An 18444-nucleotide genomic window follows, 5' to 3' on the forward strand; every position below is an offset into this window, starting at 1 on the left:
ATCCATTGACTTCACGTATACATTTGTTAAAGCGATCTGACACTTCCGCCCAATTTTTATTGACTGGGATGATCAATTGGGTATCGTCAGCATAGGAGGTTGGTCTAAAGCCAAAAGAACGAATCAATTTGGCTAGAGGAGCAGCATACAAATTGAATAAAGTGGGGCTAAGTGATGATCCTTGGGGGACACCACAAGATAAGTGGTATGCAGGGGACTTAAAGTCGCCACAGCTCACCGTGGTCCATCTATCTTTCAGAAAAGATTCCAACAACTCAAGAACCTCATCTCTAATCCCTGCTTGATGTAAGCGGGATATCATAATCTGTGGAGAAATAGTGTCAAATGACGCGGATAGGTCCAGTAGGACTAATATAGCCCCTTGTCCTTCATCCACCATTCTCCGGATCTAATCCGATGAGGTAATGAGGGCTGATTCTGTGCTATGTGCCTTTCTAAAACTATGTTGAGAGGCATCTAGTCCTCCTTAATCCATTAAGTATTGGCTTATTCCATATTAATATGCTTCTTCCATGGTCTAGTTCTTTGCAGGTTCAAAATGATGCAGCGGCAGCGCAAACTCCTTGTAAATAAGCCCCTAAGCATTTATTTGGTAGTTATCAGCAGTGGTGATTGCATTCTGTGTCTGTGGTCTGAGCAGTGGAGTGAACTGAATGCATAACACTAATACTCGCAAAACAGGGTTGCATCGTGCTTGGTTTGTACAGTTCTCTGGGAAGCAATTATAATCACATCTTTGTTTTAAGATGGAAACTATGTTTTATATATATTCATTCATTATTTTATTTATGATTTGGGTTCATTTCCGTGAATGTTGTTCTTAGTTAAAAATAAAAAGCAACTCCCTGTATGGGGTATTGGGTGCAAACTCTCATCAACTGTCAACAAGTGTCAGCATTGTCACCGGTCATTCATGCTATATGCCCAAAGCTAAGAACTGCTGAAGTGCTATTCCTTAAGGTCCAACACATGTATATGTGTTTTATTCTGACAGCCTGAAAATTGGGCATGGATCTGGCTGCTCTGGTACAACGCTGGATACCCTTGCTTCACCTTATTCACCAGCACCTTCAGATACTGTGTGCACTTGATTATCTATCGGGTAGAAACCCTAGAAAAACCTGTTTACTGAGTTACTTTCTTCCATGGTCTAGTTCTTTGCAGGTTCATCTGCAGATAAATATATGTTCTGACAGCTTCAGGAAGGCCGGATCTCCTGCTATTCTCCAGGGAAGCTCTGGGCTTACTTTTTAGAAGCTTTTAGATAAGTGGCTTGTACTTATTGCATTACTGATATGAGATGTTTGTCTTTTCATCTACAATAAAGCATTTTATTGATTTCTGAGGATGAGAATGTGCTTTTCCCACAACCCATCTGACCCGGGGGTTGGGTTACTCACTTAGCATAATAGGCCACAAGGCTAGTGCTATGGAAGTGCTTCACAGAGCACCTCTATCCAGGAGTCCCAAAATGACCCAGAACCATCAACTAAGGCTTCATTGCTATGTGAGGGGTGTCAAAATGTCACTTTGCCAAGGCTGGCCTGTCCTGGTTGATCACACCCCGTGGTAAAGAGTCACAGCTTGCCCACTCCCTGACTGGAAATAGTAATTTTTTCTGAACTCCTGTAGGGCCGGAATGTAAAGGTGACAGCACGTAGGGGACAACCCTGTCCTGAACAGGGACTATTCGCATTTGGGAATAGGGCATCAGCCGCATTGGGGAACACAGAGTGGATGGTACAAACTGTGCCTATCTGTGCTCATTAAGGGCTCTACCAGGAGTACAGCCGGACTCACAAAGAGCTTGTGGTGCCTCAGTATTTGTGGAGGGAGTCAAATTCTGAATTTGGGAATGCAGGATTAAGGGCATCAAACATCACCTGGTGGGCAGCTCAAGTCAAAGCACTTGATGATGGTTGGTACCTCATTTGGCTTTACCGGTCCAACAGGCATATCTGTGTCATAAGATAATTAGGCCCTCATTCTGACCTTGGCGGGCGGCGGAGGCCGCCCGCCAAAGTCCCGCCGTCAGGTTACCGTTCCGCGGTCGAAAGACCGCGGCGGTAATTCTGACTTTCCCGCTGGGCTGGCGGGCGGTCGCCTTCAGACCGCCCGCCAGCCCAGCGGGAAAGAGGCTTCCACGATGAAGCCGGCTCGGAATCGAGCCGGCGGAGTGGAAGCTGTGCGACGGGTGCAGTTGCACCCGTCGCGTATTTCACTGTCTGTGCAGCAGACAGTGAAATACATGTAGGGGCCCTCTTACGGGGGCCCCTGCAATGCCCATGCCAGTGGCATGGGCACTGCAGGGCCCCCAGGGGCCCCGCGACCCCCCCTACCGCCATCCGGATCCCGGCGGTCGGACCGCCGGGATCTGGATGGCGGTAGGGGGGGTCGGAATCCCCGCGGCGGTGCAGCAAGCTGCGCCGCCGTGGAGGATTCAATGGGGCGGCGGTACACTGGCGGGAGCCCGCCAGTGGTGCCGGTCCGACCGCGGCTTTACCGCCGCGGTCGGAATCCCCATTGGAGCACCGCCGGCCTGTCGGCGGTGCTCCCGCGGTCCTCCGCCCTGGCGGTCTTTGACCGCCAGGGTCAGAATGAGGGCCTTAGTATGTCTGTCCAACAAGCACATTTCATCCATTCACTTTTAGGGCAGAGTAGTGGTTGTCAGTTTCAGTTGCTTAGTAGGAAAGAAACAGTGGGAAGTGCAACAGAAGTTGTCTCATACTTCTCAACAGTGCACTTCTGCCCATTATCTCCAACAACGTGCGTGGTACTGCTGATGGTCTGGGCCCCAGATGTTAACTCTGGCTTCTATGATCTGGGGGTCTTCGTGAGGCCAGGTGCTTGCTTACTTAGCCCTTTGATTTTCACTAACCAGGTGTCAAGCCAAAATATGGCTCTCTCAGTAGCTAATAGTGTACCCTTCCCAGGAGAGTATGGGACCTGATCCAATTCCTGATCCTAAAAGAAGTACCCTTTCTTATTTGTTCACAGATTTTTCTTGTATTTTTTCAAACCCAAAATTGAAATGTTAGTGAAAAACATGAGCTGTAGCCATGTAATCCTGAATGCTTTCTTATCCCCATTCATATGCTGTGCTTCCTTTTCTGTTTCAAAGTAATCAGCCATGCTTAAATACTGTAAAAGGCACAGTAAATCAGCACAGTGAATCAGGCAATGGAAATTTATCCAGTTTCTGGAATCAGTACCTTAGTATGAACATCCGCTCCAGCCATCTACATTTAGATCCGAGTTTCACAACATTTTAAATATGCAGTTATTGTCCGACTACTGAGGATACTTTTAGTTAAGGCAAAATAACTAACTTACTTTTCCCTAGAAGAACCACAAATACGAGGTGAGTGACGTGATCATTTAGATGCCGGTGCTACTGAGTCAGCTGGCAAAAAATGGCAGATGTCCTGACCACCAATCTTCAGATTTCCACTCTTCATTTAGGGGTGAATCACAGGGTTTCTGCTGGCAGTGCTGCCGCCAGATCTGCCGCCAGAAACACCCCTGCTGCTGCCTGAACTCTAGCTGTCCACAATCGACACTGGGTTGGAATGCTTGTTCTATATAAGACATGTTTTCTGACACCGTCTATCATTTTCTTTTTACATCCGGAACTTTCATTGCAGCTTGGAAGTACCTGGCTGGAAAAAAAACAACAATGTTACATTCAGTGGGAAAAAATGATTTAAGGACATTGATTTACCAAAATGAAATCCCCTCGTCTGAGCAGAGACGCCGATTCTCGTGATGCTAGATTCCTGCAACAATTTATTTTCATTAATAACTAAAACACAAGTCTGAATGCTGCCAAGGACAAATCAGTAAAGATGTGCCTAAATCTAAAATGTGACAAGTCTATATATTGTAAGTACTTTTGAGCAGGGATACAAATAACTTTATCATAATCCTTCCTCAAGCTTAGCAGCCTCAACTACTTGATCTTTCTGAAGAGGTTTGAGAGATTCCCAGGAAGGGCCGTTAGTTCAGAATTGATATCTCTTTGGAAATTATTGGACAGGCGCCTAAGATGTCAACCTATTTTGCAAGTAATTGTGCAAAATGCATCCCATACTCAAAAAAATACCTGAACCGTCGTTCGGGTGAAAATTCAATTCAGAAATGTAATTTCAAGTAAAATTTCCATTTGCTCACATTCAAAACACTGCTGCTCACATTCATATTTGTAGTTTTGTGCTAAAACATCACTGAAACGATCCGCTCAGGTAAGAAAATTATACGCAAAATACGTTTTTTTTGTATTTCTTCCAACTTTACCATAAAAGAGTATTTTTCATAAGAATTTCAAAGACACTAAGGGGCAGATTCAAGAGCCGCTAGGGCCTCCTTGCACTACAATAGTGTCATTTTATTTGATGTTCATGTGGCCCAACGAGGCCAAAATTGCTGTGCCAAAATTACAAGGTGGTGCAATGCATGCATTGCGCCACTTTGTAACCCTTTGTGCTACATTATGCCTGTGCCAAGCTTAATGTACGCAAAGGGGGGTTTTCCTCCATGGGGGGGGGGATAAATGGTGCAAAGAAGTCTAAGAGATTTCTTTGCATCATTTTTTTCGGCACGTTTAATGCCTGCCCAGAGCAGGCATTAAAAGGAGGCACACCATTGTTTACAATGGGCCTCAATGGGCTTTGCAGGATTAGCATCACATTCTTTTTATGCTCATCCTGCAAAGCTCCGAACTAGCGATAAAAATGTTGACGCAAGTTTCCCTACCTACCGCCATGGTGCGCCGTATCTTAAATAAGTTGCACACATGGTGGCATTAGAGGGGTAGAAAGGGGCACAAGAAAAGTGGTACTACACTAGGTGCAGTGCCACATTTCTTAATTCAGATTTCAGTAAATATTGCACCAAAAAGCACAAAGTGCCAACTGTGAATATCTTGTCCCATTGGACCGGGACAAAGTCACAAGCTCAGGCTATCCACAATGGAGTGTGGGCAGGCTGCAAGGTACTTGTACTTATAATCATGGTTGTGGAGCGTTGCAGGATCCCGCTTTGAGGATGTGTCGCCCAGGCAATGCATTAGTTCTGAGGAGCTGCAAAGTTGGCATGTGAGGTGATGTAGTTGAAGTTTTAGTGCTCTCAAATATCACAGAAGTCATCTATATGTGACAGTTTATGCCTTATATGTGTGTGCAAAAAATAGAGAAGTTCTACGTTATACTGACAGAATTGTATGGAAAAAATTGTATTAAATGTAACATGGTAGGTCCAATATTATCCTATGGAAAAGGCAAGCCTTGCTGTAGTGAAAAACAAATGTAAGAGTTTTTCACTTCCAGGGTATGTAAAACTTAAAAGTGCATGTGCAACACAAACGTATTGCATTCTGCCCTCTGGGCTGTCCAGGGCCGCCCTAGGGGTACTTAAATGTATTAAAAAGGAAGGTTTGGACTTGGCAAAAGGATTATTTTATCTCTGCTCCCACAGTGGTACTTCTCAGCCCCTGAGCACTGTCACTATTTGCAGCTAAGTATCTCAGCCCCCGGCATTTTTTCTCTGCTCCAGCAGTTGTATGTTTGTACATATGGGTGTGTTTTCAAGATGTAACTTACACATGATACTTGTGTCACTTTCTGTAGCATGCCGCAAGACTGGCCGAAGTCCAGCAAGATTTTGGCAAATCTCAGTGGCCATTTTGGGTGCTCTTGGATTGTGGCCCTATCAAGTCTGTAGGTGAGGATAATGTGCCTGTCCTCCATTGTTGCCAAGTCCACCAGGGGCCTGTACATGAGGGGAAATGCCTCCATCTCCTATTCCTCTGCAGTGGTTGTTCACTAGGGGGCAAAACGATGAGCATCTGGTCAGTTTTCAACATTTCCTAAATGTACAGTGCATTGTATGTTGTTACAGAAACAGTATGTTGATGGTTAGCCCCAAAATGTGCCTATGTGTGCTGTCATGCAGTTAGGTGCCATGGCCTGCCCTCCCTGAAATGGCAGCCGCCTGTCCTTTGTGGATGGACAGGTGGAAATGCAATGCTGCTGACGCTGTGCGCCGTTGCGGGAGGCGGTCGAGTACCACTGTGCAGCTCCTCATTGGTTAACATTGGGCCCTACGGGTTACAATAGCCAATGGTGATGTACGCCGGTGGTGACGGCACGTACCACCACGGATGTCACCGCCATTTTCTATCCGTTCACTCACTTGCTACCTGACCTGAAGGTCCGACATTGCAAGTGCTGCTGTGACCTGTGTCTGGAACCGACCATGGCTTGTGTCACTGGAGAAAGGGCCCCGGCCTTCACCGCTGCGGAGTTGGAGAGACTAGTGGATGGGGTCCTACCCAGTACTGAATGCTGTATGGTTCTCCAGACCAACAGGTGAGTACACTGTGAGCACGATGCATGGGGCATGAATGCATGGATTGCTGTATGTGAGGGCCTCGTGTAAGGGGGGGTAGTTGAGGGGTCCTGGGAAGCGTGCTGCATGCATGGTGGGCAATGTCTGTGCGTAAGGGTATGGGAGGGCTATGGTAGTCCATGAGTGTAACAGGTCGGACGGGATGACTGATACCTTTATCCATGTTTATTTCTCTGCAGGTCAGCGCCCATCATAAAAAGGGTATATGGCGTGCCATCGCCAAGGACGTGCGACCCCTGGGGGTCTACGGCAGGCAGAGCACCCACTATCGCAAGCGGTGGGAGGACCAGACACTCTGGGCAAGGAAGCCGGTGGAGGCCCAGCTGAGGATGCCCTCCCAACGAGGAAGGGGTGCCTGTCGAACCGTGACCCCATGATGTTCCGCATACTGGTGGTGGCCTATCCGGAGCTGGATGGGCACTTGAGGCCATCACAGCAGCCACAAGGGGGTGAGTACATTTCCCAATATACTACTTGCACATGGTGGGGTGGTTCAGGGGTGGGGGATGTGCCTGTAGGCACTAGCTGGGATGCCCTTGGGTGCTCTAACAAAAGGGATGAGCCTTTGAGGCCACCGCCAGGTGTTACAGTTACTGCAGGGGGAGAAGAGAAGCACCTCCACCCAGTACAGACTTTGTTCCTGGCCACAGAGTGACATAGGCAGTCACCCCATGTGGCCAGAATCTCGTCTGGTTGTGGCAGGCTGGCAGAAACTGGTCAGCCTAGCACTAGGAATCAGACTGGTATTCAGGGAGCATCTCTAAGATGCCCTCTGGGTGTATTTTACAATAAATTCCACACCGGCATCAGTGTGCATTTATTGTGCTGAGAAGTTGATTTCAGTGTAGCCATTATGGAACTGTGGAGTTTGTGGTTGACAAACTCCCAGAACATATACTCTTTATGGCTACCCTGCACTTACAATGTCTAAGGTTTTGCTTAGACACTTTAAGGGCATAGTGCTCATGCACATATGCCCTCACCTGTGGTATAGGGCACCCTGCCTTAGGGCTGTAAGGCATGCTAGAGGGGTGACTTACCTATGCCATAAGAAGTGAGAGGTGGGCATGGCACTCTGAGGGGAGTGGCATGTCGACTTAGTCATTTTCTCCCCACCAGCACACACAAGCTGTCAGGCAGTGTGCATGCGCTGAGTGAGGGGTCCCCAGGGTGGCATAAGACATGCTGAAGCCCTTAGAGACCTCCCCTGGCAACAGGGCCCTTGGTACCAGGGGTACCATTTACAAGGGACTTATCTGTGTGCCAGGGCTGTGCCAATTGTGGGAACAAAGGTACAGTTTAGAAAAAGAACACTGGTGCTGGGGTCTGGTTAGCAGGGTCCCAACACACTTTCAATCATAACTGGCATCAACAAAAGGCAAAAAGTCAGGGGGTAACCATGCCAAGGAAGGCATTTCCTTACACACACCCACTGCTTCCATCACCACAACACCTATTAGTACATGCCCCTCACTGGCAGTCACCACCCCCACATCCATGCACATATCCCCTGTGTCCTCTCCCACTGTGTGTGTGCCCCCTCCTCCCAAAGTATACAAATGTAAGCACTCAGACACACAACAGCCATCTACCTCACAACAGCATCCAGCCCATGCACCTGCACCCAAACACAGCAGACAGACACCCCCTACTACACACTATCTTCCTCCACTCCCAAACCTTCACCCTCTTCCTGCCCCAGTGTCCCTAAGAAGTTTTTCCTCTCTGCAGTTGACCTCTTCCCTACCCCTCCCCACCGTCCTTCACATTGGGTTAGGGTTGGCAGAACCCAGGCCAGCACCTCAGCCACCCAGTCCACGGCCACTGTAGTTTCGGAAGCTACTGCGGCTGTGAAAGGCTCCAAGGAGACACCCATCAGCACTGGCAGTGTGCCTGCACCTGCTGCCAAGGGGAAGGGTAAGGTGGCACAACCACATGGCAAAGGCAAGGGCAAGGAGGCACCACCACACGGCAAGGAGGCACCACCAGACGGTAGGGGCAAGGAGACACCACCACATGGCAAGGGCAAAGGTCATGCCCCTGCAGGGAGGAAGGACAGGAGGCCTGGTGCTGTGACAGAATCTGAGCCCACAAAACCAACCATGGTGCTTCTTCCATCGGAGGCTTCAGGGGAAGGGCTGGAGCCTCCCCCACCACTGGCAGCACCAACACCAGCACCGCCATCAGCACCGCCACCTGCACCAACACCAGCACCACTGCCAGCAGCAGCAGCCCCAGTGGGCAGCCGTCCGAGGCTGCAGGGGACGGGCAGGAGCCTCCCCCACCACTGCTAGCACCGCCAGCAGCCCCAGTGGGCAGCCGTTCGAGGCTGCAGGGGACGGGCAGGAGCCTCCCCCCCACCACTGCTAGCACCGCCAGCAGCCCCAGTGGGCAGCCATCCGAGGCTGCAGGGGAAAGGATGGAGCCTCCCCCCACCACTGCCAGCACCAACACCAGCCCCGCCACTGCCACCACTGAGCAGCCGTCACCGCCGGCGAGCAGTGTGTAGTCCTGCCTCCATGGACTGTAGTGCGTCCTGGCCCCTGCAAATCCTGTGGGTGTGACACACAGGTGAGAGACTGTGACCTTGCAGTCCCAAAGATCTGCATCACAGGGCAGAATGCCCCCTCCAGAACCAGTGGAAGAAGGCATCCACTCAGTGCATCCTTGCCAGGATGAAGCACACTGGGCACAAGGCCCACTCCAGGACCAGTGGAAGAAGGCATCCACTCAGCGCATCCTTGCCAGGATGAAGCACACAAGGCACAATGTCCCCTCCAGAACCAGTGGAAGAAGGCATCCACTCACCGCATCCTTGCCTGGATGAAGCACACTGGGTACAATGTCCCCTCCAGAACCAGTGGAAGAAGGCATCCACTTACCGCATCCTTTTCAGGATGAAGCACACAGGGCACAAGGCCCCCTCCAGAACCAGTGGAAGAAGGCATCCACTCACCGCATCCTTGCCAGGATGAAGCACACTGGGCACAAGGCCCCCTCCAGAACCAGTGGAAGAAGGCATCCACTCACCGCATCCTTGCCAGGATGAAGCACACAGGGCACAAGGCCCCCTCCAGAACCAGTGGGCAAACCATCCACTTGAGAGACTGTGGCCTTGCATTCCCCAGGACCAAGCAGCGGGCAAACCACCCACTTGAGAGACTGTGGCCTTGCACTCCCCAGGACCAAGCAGCGGGCAAACAACCCACTAGAGAGACTGTGGCTTTGCACTCCCCAGGACATTGCACAGGGCATGTTGCCCCCTCCAGAACAAGTGGCGTTGTACCATCTTCCAGCTGATGTGCCCCCCCCATTCCCCGTCCCCCTGAGGTGCCTGTGTATTTTCAACCTGAGCCCCAGCAGTGTTCTCTCCGTGTTGATGCAGGAGTCAAGTGGGGCCTTGGCCTATGTGATGTGGCCCTGTGGCCCACGGATATTATGGACTTGGCAGTGTCCCTCCATTTGTATATCTGAATATACTGTTTTGAATTTTGAGGATGTTTTTCTGGATTTTTATCTTATTACACTCACCTTCATCAATTCCTTTTGTCCTTGCATTATCCCTGAGGGGCAAAGGGTGAATATGTAATGTTACTGCATTTGTTTGTGTGTATGGTGTTGGGGGTGGGGGTGTTGCATGTTGCATATGTGTGTCACTCTCTTTTTCCTCCCCCCTCCCCGGTGTGCTAGGCAGCAGTACTCACCGTGGTCGTCCTCGCCGACGTTGGTATTCCTGGTGTAGGAGGACGTAGACCAGCATGGGGAAGATCTGGAGTTCGGGCTCCATGGCGTCGTGGTTGTTCCCTGAGTCTCCAGAGGTGAGTCCTTTGACTTTTGTGTTCTGTTTCCGCTGTGCTTTTGATGTCGTTGGTACCGCCCCGGAAAAGGTGGCAGATAGGCCTGTCATAATAGAGTGGGCGGTACATTGTCTTCTGTCTGGCTGTTGGCAGTTACCGCCATGGTGCTTGTTGCTACCGCCGTGGCAGTTGGTGTGTTGATGTGGCTGTCTGTGTTGGCGGTTTACGCTGTGGTCATAATTCAATTTTGTTCCCCACCAGCTTGTTGGCAGTATTACCGCCGCTTTATCACCGACTGCCAGGGTTATAATGAGGGCCATAATGTCCTCGCCCAAATTGTAAAACAACAAAACTTCAAGAATGTTCATGATCACCACTGTGTGAGTCACAATGTGTGTTGGGGTGGTGGCGTTATTACTCTGTGGCCGGGTGCTCCGGGATTCCCCCGGCCCATCTCTTTCCCTTCGTCTCTGTGGATAATAGTTTCGAGGAGTCTAAAGTATATGAAAGAGGTATCAGTGTCAATAGTGAGAAGGGGGTGTGCGCCTCTCTTCTTTTCGTTCATCTAGGGCTCAATTTTAGATTGGTAGACATTGTTTCTACATGGGTTCCAGCTTGATAGTCCGGTCATGTTTTATATAAGTTCGTCAGCTGTGGCTGGGGTGACCATGGGCAGGACCACGCTCGACTGGGTTGAGTTCGCTGTCTCGCTATCAGAGTCCGTCTGCTCAGCTCTCCCCTGTTGGTTTGAAGGCAAGGTATCGCTTGATATCTCGCCCATATTTGACTGCAGCCACCACCCTCTGTCTTTCTTCCTGTGCTTCTTCAGGGGTAGGTGGGTCAATCCGGGAGGAGGGTCATCTCCTCCTCGATTGGGGTCGGCGTTGTCTGTTACTGTATTGTGACTTGGTACTTGGGCCAAAGTCGGGCCTCGACTCTAGCCAGTTCTGTGCCTCTTCTGGAGTAGTGAAGAATTCCACCCCTGTCTGGGTGAACACTCGGAGCTGAGCCGGGAACACCATAGAGTACGGGATCTTTAGTTCTCTGAGCGTTCGCTTCGCAGAAGTATATGCCGCCGTTTGTCGTTGGACTTCTCGGGAGAAGTCTGGGAATATGGACATTTTACTGATGGCAATTTTCATCTCATCCTGTAGCCGAGCTTGGCACAGTATGTGGTCTCTGTCATTGAAATGAAGAAGTCTTGCCATCACCGATCTTGGAGGAGCCCCTGAAAGTGGTGTTTTAGTAGGTACTCTATGGGCTCTTTCTAGTGCGAAAAAGGGCAAAAGCCCCTCTGGGGCTACCACCGTTTGGAGCCAGTCTTCCAAATACCGCACCATGTCAGATCCTTCAATTTTTTCGGGAAGGCCTATCATTCTGATGTTATTACTGCTCGCTCTGTTTTCAACATCTTCTGCTCTATTTTCTAGTGCTTTGAGGTGGTTTTCCATGGTGTTAAAACAGCTGTCAGTTAGGGCCAAGGCAGGGACCGCTTCTGCCAAATTCCATTCCGTCGTAGTGACTCTCTCTGCTAGTCGCTTGTGGTCGTCTCAGAGGAGGCCCAGGTCAATACTCAGTGTATCTATCTTGACTTCTAGCGTCATTCGGAAAGCCGTGATACCCTGGAGGACATCCTGAACTGTCGATGTAGTAGGCGGCTTCTCCGCCGTTGGGAATACGGCTGGGTCTGCAACATCTGTAAGCGGTCTGGGCCGTAGTGGACCACCCATGTCACAGTCTCTTTTTTTAAGGGCTTTCCTCATTTGGTACCTTCCCCCTCAGATGTGTCCGTCTTGCTGGGGTAGGTTTTTGGGACCTGGTTCGTATTCTGGGGTTGGGCTGCGGCAATCCGCACTATCCCGCAGTGGGCTGTCTGCTCCGATGGTCTGGTGCCCCCGTGGCGTTCTCAGAGCTCTGTGTCGCACAAGTTGTGGATATGCTTCATTAGCTGTGTTTCCTTCTGTTAGATTTTTAGCCCCACTCCTACGTTGTTATGTGGGTGTGTTCCTTCCCACGGTGCTGCAGGGGTTGTCCAGTGTCTTCTACTCTGCGCCAGTTCTCTCCCTTCCTTTCATGAGGGGCTGCTGTCAGCTACATTGGTTAGCGTCACCGCAGTTAGAAAATGTGGAGCTTACTTTATTTCTCCGCACCCTTCACTGTGTCAGAGGTACGACCATCGGCTAGTTCTGTCAGTGAGCTTTTATGATACTACCATCAATGTGCATCCCATGGCTCTTGTTGCCTCTCCTGATTGTTAGGGCCGCCCAGGCTGTTCTGGCTGCTCTCACCTTCCACTGGGGTCTGTACGCCCCCCGCCCGGTGCGGCACAGCAGTGGTGGCTGAGTGCCAAACTCTGCAGTCCTCCAATACAGCCCCCGTAGCTAAGGGATGATCCCCCGGCCGTTCACGTTGTGGCTCACCAGATAAGGTCCGGCCCCGACCTCCCAGGGCCCCACCGACACTCCCCTTCCTCACCGGCAAGGCCTCAGAAGCCAGGGTCTTCCCACGCTTCCATGAGCACTCTTTTCACCGCGTCCCTGGGGCCCCTCCTCCTCCTCGCTTCCTCTGAGGCAGAATCCCAGAGCTCGACTGATATTCCTTTAGCTCTGGCCCCGGCGTCCACCCCAGTGCTCACCTCACTGGTCACCTGGTGCTCTACCAACTCAGCTCTCCGCCAGCGGTGAGGCTCCAGGCCACGCTCACCTCCCCGGCAGCCATACTCCGTTTGGGTCTCCCTGTCCTCCTCACACAGTGACGGTGGCCATTTTCGGTGAACGCGCTCAGCTCCACCGAAAGCTGGTCCAGGGGGCTACAACGGCCGGCTTCATCATCTGCTGGATTCCCAAATGGCTCGGGAATCAGCGCAGGTCCCCCCTAATTTGTTCCTGTTAACAGGATTGTCTATGGTGATCGCAAGGCGGCTGCGGGTCCCGGAGCTCCCGCGTTCTGCTGCCTACTCCGTTCAATACTTGGCCACACCCCCCCGAATAAGCGGGCTCTAACATAGCAAACTCGTTGTTGTTGGTAAATAGTGAGTTGGTGGTGATAAGATCAATGGTTTTACCAATTCGACTTGCTCTAAACTTGTTTGCAAAAGAGGGCAGAGTCTGCCGGATGTTGAAGGTTTAACGATGTTGTACCTTTACTCCGGATGAAAGTAGGGATTTGTAAAGGTAATTCCGGAACATTTCAGGGTTCACAAAAGATTTGAAGGAGCTGGAAGGGGCTGGTGCATGGGAGCCAATTCTACTATAGGCAGGTGGTTTGGGAATTGAGGAAGTGGAATTGTATGTTTTGTGTTGAGACCATTGTGGATTATTTCAATAGTGGGAATAGTCTTGTTGGTTGGATATACAATATTACAAAGAAGAAAGATCCAGAGAGATCAGAAAAGAAAAAGAGCAGACGTGGAATCAGGGGATAGTTAGTGTAAATATTAAGAAATGTCTGGAAGAGTCAAGGCGGAAACTGTTCAAAATAATAACGTTTTACAGAGTCTCATTTAAGATTTAATTATTAACAGATAAAATCATAAACACCGGAACACGAGCAGGAAAATAATTATCCTACATTCATGCAAAAAGTACATAATCACAGTATTTGCTGGGAAGAATCTTGTTCCTAGGCGAAGCCCTTCATATTATGTTCTTTGTTTCGTGCTTCACCATGGTAGATCCATTCATTCCTTTATCCAACAGTTCCACCTCACGAGCCAAGGACAACTTCTCCTTATTCCACCAATTACCATCATTTAACTTGACTGCATTTTTGCAAATTTTGACAACCCTTTTAGGGCTCAAGAACTTAGATTCTCCTTTCTGGACAATATGAGCACTTTTAATCTTCACATAATCCCCCACCTTAACACAAATTGTTTTTCTCGGTCCCCCCTTATATTTATTTTGAGCAGACATCCTTTTTTCAGTCACCTTCTCAATCAAGCCTTCATTAACTGCAAATTCACCCATCCATTGTCTTGTCAACTTGGTTGCAGGAACCCTACCTTTCAATAACACAAAAGGGGACACACCTGTATCTGCATTGGGAGTGGTAAGCACTGCACACAACAACTTCCTCAACTCCACCTTGCAATTCAAACCACTGGCCTTAGCCAGTTGTACATTCTCCTTAATCACCCTAATAAACTGTTCAACAAGTCCATTACTCCTAGGATGATATGGTGAAGTTTTAACATGCTTAATACCCATGTGCGCCAAGAAACTAGAAAACTGAGCAGACGTGAACTGACACCCATTGTCTGTGAGTATCTCATCAGGAATACCTTCCCTGTCAAAAACAGATTTTAAAAACTCAATGACCCTTTGTGAATTAGGCACCTTAACCAACTTAAGCTCAGGCCAACGGCTGTAAAGGTCAATTAATACTATACCATATTCTTCCACACCTGCCGACAAGCTAACAGGACCAATCAAGTCCACAGCAATCTTACTCCATGCTTTATTGGGCACCTCAATTGCTTCAACATGAGAAAGTAGAGTGACGTGAGACTTGTCAATTATCGCACACACCAAGCAATCTCTCACAAAGTGTTCCGCTCCCTTTTCCAAACCAGGCCACCAAAAATTCTCCAGAATCCTTCTCTTCATGGCCCGCATTACAATGTGACCTTCATGCCCCAATGTTAATATCTTGTTCCTCATGCCTTGCGGCACAACCAGAACACCAGCACGCATTAAAATGTTGTTCACTACAGACAATTCTTCAAAGACTTGCTTGTAAGCCTGACATCGATCAGATTTGCATGTAGACTACCCTTGTAGAATGCCCTCCAAAACCTCTTTTATTTGTTCATCCTTTGCACAAGCTTCCTTCCACTCAACTTCCGTCACTGCACCATCCAGATGACATTCTAAGGAACATACCAAAACATCATCCTCATCTGTACCTTTTCATCATGCACAATTCTACTAGGAAGATGAGAAAGACAATCAGCAAGCAAATTTCTAGCACCAGGCACATATTCCACATGGTAATCATACATCTGCAACCTATATTGCCATTTGGCAATCCTTGGAGTAACACATTGAGTGCCAGTGGTAGAAAACAATTGCAATGACCGTAAAATGTTCACCCCAAAGATCAGATTTGAAGTGCATAATTCCCACCAACATGCAAGAGCTTCTCTTTCTATAGTTGAATAAGTAGCTTCAGCACCTCTCAGACTCTGTGATGCAAAAGCAATCACTTCATCCTTATCACGCCTCTGTTGCAGCAATACAGCTCCCAACCCTAGTTGGCTGGCATCAGTCATAATTATAATCTCATCCTTAGTATCAAATGCCTTCAATGGAATGGCTTGTGCAACTTCTTTTTTTATAACTAAAAACTCCTGCTCACATTCCGGGCACCATTTACATTTTTTAAAAAATTCAAAAGACTCCTAATGTTATGAGTTTTGTTAGCACAATTGGGAGTAAATCTGGCGTAAAACTCAATCAGACCCATAAAAGATCTAATTTGATCCTTGTTACATGGTGACTGAAAATCCTCAATGGCTTTAATCAAACTCTCTTTCGGTTCCACCCCTCGTTCTGATATCTTATAACCTAAGTAATCAGTGCATGTATACTGAATTTACATTTCTTCGCTCTGAGAGTGATTCCTCTGTCACTTAGCACAGACAACACTTGTTTCATCCTTTCATCATGCTGCACTTAATCCTTCCCAAAAATCAAAATATCGTCCTGGAAAGCAATGACTCCTTCCATATCCTTGAATAAACTATGCACAACTCTTTGGAATACAGCAGAAGCCGATGCCAAACCAAATGGCATGCGTTTAAATTGGAACAACCTTTCAGGCGTAATAAAAGCCGTCAAGTGTCTAGATTCAAGGTAGGTGGTTAACAAGGTAAGTTTATTTTTATTTCCAATAACAGGACAATACAACTCCGCATCCACCTCCACCGACTCTCCCAACCGTCCTCCTACCCGCTCGTATTCTGTCGGGTCTTGTGCCCCCCCAAGGTTCCACAATAAACATGAGACTCGATAGAACAGACCCAACAACTCACATTTGTAATTTGAGTTTGAGTCTAAATAAAGACCTTTGAACTATAATTTGGTTTCTGAGATTGAAGTGTGACTATTGAGTTGCACTGAAATCAGTTTAGAAACTTTGATGCATTGTCATCTCACCCTTTGGAACAGAGAAGAAAACTTCATAGGACCCCAGACTTCAGAATTAGGGCACAGAACTGGATCATTAGTAATCCCATGTTCCATCCCTGCATCTCTTTTATTCGTCCAGCTATTCACAGCATTAACTTCCTTCACCGACAACCCACCAACTCCTCCCTTGATTCACTGAAGCTCACTGTCACAGCCATTTATTATTTTGTTCTGAGAACCAGGACCTGGCAGCTGCCAATTGCTGCTCCTTTTTCAATGTGTGCTTTCATGCTTATTTAACTAGGATTTTTTTTTTATTTTCTGTTCCTGGCTAAGTATCTGGTGTTTTGGAAGAGTAGATGAGAAAAGGTGGCTGTGTTCTGCAATGTGGGTTTACATTACAATTTATAATTACAGCAACCGAGGTGTGGTGAAGATGTTCTATTTCGGTTATTTTGATACGCTAGACTCATCAGTCGCAGCTTGCGGGTGTTATAGGGAGCAGGGTGGCGCGCAGGGGGAGGGGCGGGGTATATTAATAAAATTTTACAAATTAAAAATAAACTTACCTGCACGCAGGCCACACTGCTCCTCAGTCTCCTCTGCTGCAGCCGACTGCATGCACAGGCTCCCATCCTGCCCTGCTGCTTCTCAGAGCAGGTTCTCTCCAGCGCCGGGCTGGAGGGAGCCTATTGTGCATGTGTTTTTGGCCGGCCCGAGATGGTCAGCCAAACACACTTGCGCTCTGAGGGGAAGTGCATACTCCTCCTCACTGCTTTTAGAGGTTTTGCAGCTGCTGGTGGGGGCCAACATTCCTCCGTCGTAACAGAGGTGCTGCCCCTGAGTCTCATTTGACCTGGAGTCTGTTACTCAAAAATAAAAATGGACGATAGTGGGGCTCGCTGCTCCCTGTGTAGAACCTAAATGGGGCATGGTGGGCACTGATTCAGGTGTCATGCCAGTTAGCATTTAACGGTTCTCAGGTGATTCGAGAGAAACCTCACTCTTTTTAGTAGATGGGGTGACTTCAATAAACGACTTCACATTCAACAACCAGGGTTTCGTGTTTATTGTGTTTTCCTTCATTCGGTACGATCATATCTGCGGACATTTTGTGCAGAAGGATCATGCCAGCTTCCACCCTTCCACGCTTTGTTGTTCTACTTCCCCATCTTAAAACAAACGCAGCTTACCCGCTCTTCTCGTGTTGTATATGCTTTTGGTTACCCGTATATAAGTAAAATATTCATATATTTGATTATTGCTCTGGTTAGAGGACGACGTCGATCGCTTCCTTACCTCAGAGCAAATACAGCATCAACCATTGGAGCTGACCCATAAAAAACAGACAGGTTGTGAAGGCTGCAAGGGCATCTGTTTATCGGGTGAAATCATGAGGCTTTGATGACTCAAACCACAAAACAGAAGCATTTGACATGTTATGCTCGTGACTCACTGCTTTCTTAATGAAATATCGTGAAGCTGTGTTGCGCTGCATCCCACGCTCCATCACCCATGATTACACACTGCTGTGTGCTAAGAATACACGAGGAGGTGGGGCGGGGGATGCGTTTTATGTCTCACTGCTCCAGGGTGCTGCTGTGAGGATCGATCTAATGTGAGACCTGCAGCCCACGCTACTGGGAGACTGAAATTGAAAGCCATGGCTCCGATTTACCAATGCTTTTTACCGGATGTTCGTCACAAAAGTGACGCAAAGCCGGCGCAAGTGTTTGGGTGGGATTTGCTATACAACGCACACCAGTATATGGGTTGGAAAGTTCTCCAAATTGACATAAAGTTGCACTATGTGCTACTTTGCATCAAAGGTCATTCCACTGGTGGTACATCGGGTGGTACATCGGTGTCCCATGCAACCACACATCTGCTAACATTCATAGACAGGGATATGTGCCCAAATTTTACACCTTCTCAAGGCAGTTGTAACAATGAGAAAATATTTGTTTTCTCCTTATTTTTCCAACTTTGCACATGTGATGCAGTGAACAGTACAGATAAAAATTGAGAGAAGCATTAAATGATATGTTTTGTAGTCAAAGGGTCCTTTTCTAGTGGAAAACCTATGCTTT

At 48.3% G+C, this 18444-nt stretch overlaps 1 long non-coding RNA gene across 1 annotated transcript in view; it reads right to left on the minus strand.

Moving 5' to 3' along the window:
• Window positions 1-17060, minus strand: part of LOC138301982 (uncharacterized) — a 35348-nt gene extending 18288 nt beyond the window's left edge. Inside the window, exon 1 of the long non-coding RNA XR_011205202.1 lies at window positions 16924-17060. This is a non-coding gene — a long non-coding RNA (uncharacterized lncRNA). The remainder of the gene's footprint in view (window positions 1-16923) is intronic.
• Between the last annotated feature and the right edge of the window lie 1384 nt (window positions 17061-18444).

Source organism: Pleurodeles waltl, chromosome 6 (genome assembly GCF_031143425.1).
Source record: "Pleurodeles waltl isolate 20211129_DDA chromosome 6, aPleWal1.hap1.20221129, whole genome shotgun sequence".
NCBI classification, from domain to species: Eukaryota; Metazoa; Chordata; class Amphibia; order Caudata; family Salamandridae; genus Pleurodeles; species Pleurodeles waltl.